Here is a 6,949-nt window from a genome sequence, read left to right as displayed (position 1 = left end):
CAGACATCTCAGTATTTGGATCTAGCAAGTGGATCCATACTGTAGGTGATCAGTTAATGTACTAGTAATTTGAAATGTAAAGCGCAAAACAGTTTGAAGTTTTCCCTTAGATGCTGCCACCAAATGAGGTAATAGTTACTAGCATTTAGCTCTCTGTATAATATTCAAAGAAGTAAAACCCCCCTGTCCCTCTCTCAAACTGTACTGATTCAGATATTGCACTTCTATACAGCTGCCAATATGCCTACTAGAGTTTTAACTGGTTGGATAAAAATACTAGATCCCAAGGTAACAACTTCTAGAGAAGTATTTCTCTCCAACTGAAATAGTACAGTATATGCAAGAGAAACAGAATAAATATATTTTTCTGTCTTATATGAGATGAAAATTTCATTTGACTGGTTCCTACTGAAAGGACAATTGGTGTTTTATATCTTTTCTGCTGGTGCACTCATCAGAGACAGAGCTTCCACTTGTTATCTGCTTTTGGTCATGAAGAAAATGGACTTCCTGATTTGCCTGGGAAAACTATGGCAAACCTAAATCTGCACGGCCAACCTGGAGTTTGAAGCTGGGTCTCCTGAATCTGAAGCTAGCACAATAGCTACTGCACTAACCATGCTCAGTGGTTCCTAACTTGATACAATGAAATGAAAGCTAAATTATGATGCTATCTGTTTGTGCATCCTTCCAATGACTTAACTTTTCGTCACAAATAAGCGTTACTATCTATCATCTTTTATCAAAATTGTAGGCTTGTATTGGTTGAATTGTTGACCATCAAGCATTCCCATACAGTAGCTCAGTCTGACAAAAGCACTTGATGTCACCAGATTACAAGAGCTGCAGTTAATCACAAACTTATAAAAGGTTTAGGTGCCAGCTGATCATTAGATTTGTAGTTTGTTACAGTGGTGAAAAGACATCACCTCTCATTCTAACAGCATGTTCTGTGTGTGTGTGTGTGTGTGTGTGTGTGTGTGTGTGTGTGTGTGTGTGTGTGTGTGTGTGTGAGAGAGAGAGAGAGAGAGAGAGAGAGAGAGAGAGAGAGAGAGAGATATTTTCTGAAACACTTCTCGAAGGATCGTCATTTCTCTTATGTTACAATTTTAAATTCTTGACTGCTTACCTCACCTATAGAAGTCCATTCTAAAGAAAATTATTTGAAATTGACTAGTGACCTCACTGGAGTACAATCCCCTAGATTGTAAGCTTTCTGATAAAGTAAAAATTTTAATGGGTCTTCTGCTAATTGACACACACATGGAAATCAAAATACTTTCTGCTGCGTTGGAAAAGGGAAGTACATCCACTCATTGTCCCACTGCCTCAGATGAAAGGGTATCAAATTAGCATACTTAAGTATAACTCATTCAAGGCAGGCAAGTTAACTTTAAGTGTAAAAATTTATTTCCTTTCATTTGACTAATTCAGTAATTATTTAAAGACTATAATATATATGATTTGTGTGTTCAGCCAATCACCTCCTCACAGTGATAAAGTGTTCTTAGACAGCAGCAGCTTGTTTGAAACCTTTATAGGCATGATATCAATGGAGCAATCACTGAAATTCATTACTCTATTTGGCCTTGACTGGTCTTTGTCTTTCTGCGAGACAGGTTATTCTGTTACCGGAGTGGCCCTATTATTCTATTTTTATACAGTATGTTTTAAGTGAATTAGTGCTCAGTCAGTTGTGATAGTAAAAAGGCGAATTTTCACTGTTGGAAAATTAATAAAAACACCATGTCATTTGACCACCTATACCTTAGGTAAAACTCTACAAAAAACAGAAGAGCTGAGTGAAGAATGAGATTTGATATTTCTGCGATCCAATATAAGCTTTCCACAAGATCAAGAAAGTCCTACTATATGTGGTCATCACAAATACTATTACTTAAAAGTTTCTGGAAGTCATCAAAAAACTTGTGATCCTTTCAAAAAACACAAACAGTTAAATATTTGAGATCAGTTTGCTTGTCTAAAACATTAAGTGCTAAATTAATCCATATGAATCCAAACCAAAAATTGTGCATAACATGTTGTAAGATTTGTGAACAGAAAACTGACATCAGTAATAGAAATTAAAGTGATGCAGATGGCCCAGAGGTGACATTTCATGAATCAGTACTAAAAAGTCTTCTAATCTAAAAACATTGGAAGAGTAACTTCTTCTGAAAAGCCTTCATTCAATGAAAATGCCTCACAATTAACATGCACTCACCCTCAACAAAAGTCTTTTGTAGAAGCAGTGTATGACAGGTGGTACTTTGCCTTTGTCAGAAATGTATGCGATGAAGAAGGAAATGTTGAACTACTTTTTCTCCACCCACCTGGTCCAGCAGTGTCATTTTTTTGGCCTGTGAAGGAAGACTTGTTTTGTTCCTTTGAAAAACATTTTATGTGCTGTTGGTGTACCTAAATCAACATTATGCAAAAACGTGTTACTTTCATGAAAAGATATGAAGTTAACAGAATATAATTTGTCACAGTGGAAAAAATCAGAGATGCTATTAAGAAGTTTCATAGTTTCAGGGATCTCCACTGCTGAACATTTACATTTTAAATTAACATTAGTGTGGCTAGCATAATTGTTGTTTAAATATGCTAATTTGATACCCTAAATAAAGTTAACCTGTGTAATGAAAATGTTTCAGTTAAATTTATAACTTTTGGCTCTATTTTCAGGAGCCACCCTTGCTATAGGTTGTCATTTTACACAATCTGATTTGAATGATCTTCTGAACAATGATGTGACATGTGTTAAATGAACATCCAATATCTATCAAAACTCAGCGTGCCACTGCTTTTTTTTCCTTTTATTAAAAAAAATCAGTTTCAACAAAAATAAATCTTGTATCAACTGTCAGTGTTTTACATATTTACAATTCATTGTCTCGAGAACAGCTTAAGTTGATTTTCTATATTCCCATTAGTCAAGAATAGGTATTAATTTTTTCCCAATGAAGATACATCCCTTCTGTCACATCTCGGAAATTATGGCAGTGTGTGATGAAAGTAAGATGTTATTTTTGTATGAAGTAATGCAACCCAAATGACTAACTTTAGTTGCAGCATTTAAATTTGTAAAAAAATCCAGTTTTTCCCCTCAAATTCATGACGTGGAGAAATTTTGCACTATTGCCATGCAGAGTAACACGTAGAAAAAGTGCATGTCATCTTATAAAGATTTTTTTTTTCCTACGCAATACAAAGTATTGTGATTTTGCATTTGTGTATCCATTTGAAAAACCCAGTAGTAATTTTATTTTATTACAATGTTTACTGTCATGGGAATTATTTAAAATCAATTTTAAGTTCCCACCAGGGTGGAGAAATGTGACAAGCATTTTTCAAGGTGTCTAGTTTTTCCAGAACTTAGCAATAGTTTTCTCTCTAACCTCATTCCAGACTGCCAGAAAAATCCTACCATTGAAACATATATCCCTGAGCCTGCACAGAAAGATACAACAATGTGATGGTGTCATATGCTTTAGAAATTGACTTTTGTACTGAATCAGTGCAAGTAGTAAGTTTGAGTATTTTGTGTGGAAACTGTAGTGGAACATAAATGAGTGCCAAACCCTCACTTGTTGCAAAAGAGACAAGAAAGCCCTGTAAACATTACTAATTTTTACATAAACCCTACATAAAATGTAGTTAGAATGGACAGTCATTTTTCAGTAATGGGAAATGAACATGGTACATGTGCATATGCATCTGTTTCCTGTTACAATTACATACACATGTGTGCATCTGTTTTACATGAAAAGTGTTGTTGTTTAACTTCTGATCGAACATATATAAAAACAACACTTTTTAACATTAAACAGGTGCACACATGGGTCGCTAACTCTAATGTGAAATAGGCACTTCTGCACAGGAAACTCATGCCAACAGTGGTGACAGTTTTTACTCCTGTATATTTACATGTAGCTTTCTGTAAAATTTGATCAGATCTGCTTTTTAGGAACCATTCAGAGTTTTACTTCTGTTGTATCAACTTTCAGTAATGACCATTGGTACAACCTATTATGTATTTCTCCAATAACTCTGACAATGTTTGTAATAAAGTGTAATAATAATAATTATTATTGTTATAAGAAATAAAGAAGAGCTTTTTGGTACTTCCAGTCTCGCTTCATGATACCAATACCATTTAACAAAAAAGTATCAGTAGCAGCACAATCAGCACACAGTTGGGTATCTACTTTAACTATTCATGGTAAAATGTATTTATGAGGGTATGGTAAGTTGTTTAACCATGACTTTCATTTTGGTTGGGAAGTTCTTCCAGTTTTAAATTTGCTGTACTACCACATATTTTAATGTAAAACCAAAAAATCTCCCAATGTAAGTGACTGCTGTAGACACTTAATTCACCATAGTCTGATCAATCCACTTCATTTTTAAATCTATATGAACATCCAGAAAAGCCAAAGGGCAAATACATGTTTCACAAATTCTGCCTCCATTTAAATGAGTGTTCCTACATTTCTGAAGATGATGTCGCTGCTAAAGGAAGACCATTTTCTGTAGGGTTTGACAAACTTCCAATATGTTCCACATTTTTAAGTGCCTCTAACACTTTTTTTATCATGTCATTGTCACAACTGTATGTGAGATTTATAATATTGCAACATCTCTCTCTTGCCTCTCGAAACAGAGGTGAAGAAGAAGCTGATGGTTCAGGAATGTTATGCTCTTCATTCATAGCATCATCACTGCTGGGCTCCTCTAATTCACGCAGTGCAGAAGCAGTCTGAAATACAGCTGCCACTTGCACCATACCCATATGTTCTATTCAAACAAATTAACGGGCTATTTCTGTACTTTTCATTTACTTTGTCAAAACCCCATTGAGGATAGAAAATAAGATGGCACAAAAATGTTCACACATATATTTGTGCTTTTGGTAATCTTCACATGTACAACTTGGTTCCACAAAGTTTACAGTATACCTAAGATCTTTTGAAGTGTCGCTTTTCACGGAAAAAACACCCTCACTTAGTACTGACACTGACTCTTTACTGAAGCTTTCTTCTGCACAAGAATATCGTTTCCTCAGAGACATTCACTGGACTGATGTTTACAGTGCTCATGGCATGAATGAAAAATATAACATTTTTGCTAATAAAGTGCTTACCTTATTCGAACACTGCTTTCCCCCAAAACTTACCAAGGTTAGAGCAAAGTCTACAAAGAAGCCATGGATTACTCGAGGAATAGGGGTATCTTGTAAAACAAAAAGAAAACTATCTGTCAATCCGAAACATTTCCAATGTTGAGGCTATAGCACATTGTAAGAAATACTGCAAAATATTAAAGACTGTAATACGGATGTCAAAGCAAATATATTACAAGGAAAAGATAGTCATATCAGATAACAAAATAAAGACAATATGGGATATAGTGAAGGAGGAGACCGGTAGAACCAGACATGAAGAGGAACAAATAGCATTAAGAGTAAATGATACATTGGTGACAGATGTGTATAGTGTTGCAGAACTTTTTAACAAACATTTTGTAACTGTTACTGAAAAGATGGGGTTGTCAGGTTCGGTAGATGCTGCTATGGATTACCTTAGACCAGACATTTCAAGTAACTCCCATAATATGAATTTGACAATCACTACCCAAACAGAAATAATGTCCATCATAAAATCTTTAAAATCAAAAACATCTAGTGGGTATGACGAAATATCAACAAAGTTAATTAAAGAATGTGATTCTGAGCTAAGTAACATATTAAGCTATCTGTGTAACCAGTCGTTTATCAGTAGAATATTTCCTGAATGGCTGAAATATGCTGAAGTTAAGCCACTGTTTAAGAAGGGAGAAAGAAATAGCATCAAATTTCCGTCCAATTTCACTGTTGCCAGCATTCTCAAAAATTTTCGAAAAGTAATGTACAGTTGTCTTTATAACCATCTTATCTCAAATAACATACTGTCAAAGTCACAGTTTGGATTTCTAAAAGGTTCTGATATTGAGAAGGCTATCTACACTTACAGTGAAAATGTACTTAATTCATTAGACAAAAAATTGCAGGCAACTGGTATATTTTGTGATCTGCCAAAGGCATTTGACTGTGTAAGTCACAATATCCTTTTAAGTAAACTAGAATATTATAGTGTAAAAGGAAATGCTGCAAAATGGTTCAAATCTTATATCTCTGGCAGGAAACAAAGGGTGTTATTAGGAAAGAGACATGTATCAAGCTATCAGGCATCATCCAACTGCGAACTAATTACATGTGGGGTCCCACAAGGTTCCATTTTAGGGCCCTTACTTTTTCTTGTGTATATCAATGACCTTTCATCAGTAACATTACCAGATGCCAAGTTTGTTTTGTTTGCTGATGATACAAACATTGCAATAAATAGCAAATCAAGTGTAGTCTTAGAAAGAGCAGCCAATAAAATCTTTGTGGACATTAATCACTGGTTCCTAGCCAATTCTTTGTCACTAAACTTTGAAAAAACACACTACATGCAGTTCAGAACTTGTAAGGGGTGTCCCAAGAGTATATGTCTAACATACGATGATAAGAAGATAGAAGTGGACAGTGTTAAATTCTTGGGATTACAGCTTGATAATAAATTCAACTGGGAGGAGCACACCACAGAACTGCTGAAGCAGTCTTAACAAATCTCTGTTTGCAATACGAATTTTGTCAGACATAGGGGATATAAAAATGAAAAAGCTGGCATACTATGCTTACTTTCATTCCATAATGTCATATGGAATTATTTTTTGGGGTAATTCATCAAGCCAAGCTAAAGTTTTCCGGGCACAAAAACGTGCAGTAAGAATTATATGTGGTGTGAACTCAAGAACATCCTGCAGAAGCCTGTTTAGGGAACTAGAGATACTAACTACAGCTTCCCAATATATTTATTCCTTAATGAAATTTGTCATTAAAAATATATCACTTTTTCAAACCAAC

The sequence above is a fragment of the Schistocerca cancellata genome, chromosome 11, assembly GCF_023864275.1.
Source record: "Schistocerca cancellata isolate TAMUIC-IGC-003103 chromosome 11, iqSchCanc2.1, whole genome shotgun sequence".
NCBI lineage: Eukaryota > Metazoa > Arthropoda > Insecta > Orthoptera > Acrididae > Schistocerca > Schistocerca cancellata.
The sequence above is the reverse complement of the archived record's forward strand: the minus strand, read 5'-3'. Positions refer to the sequence as shown.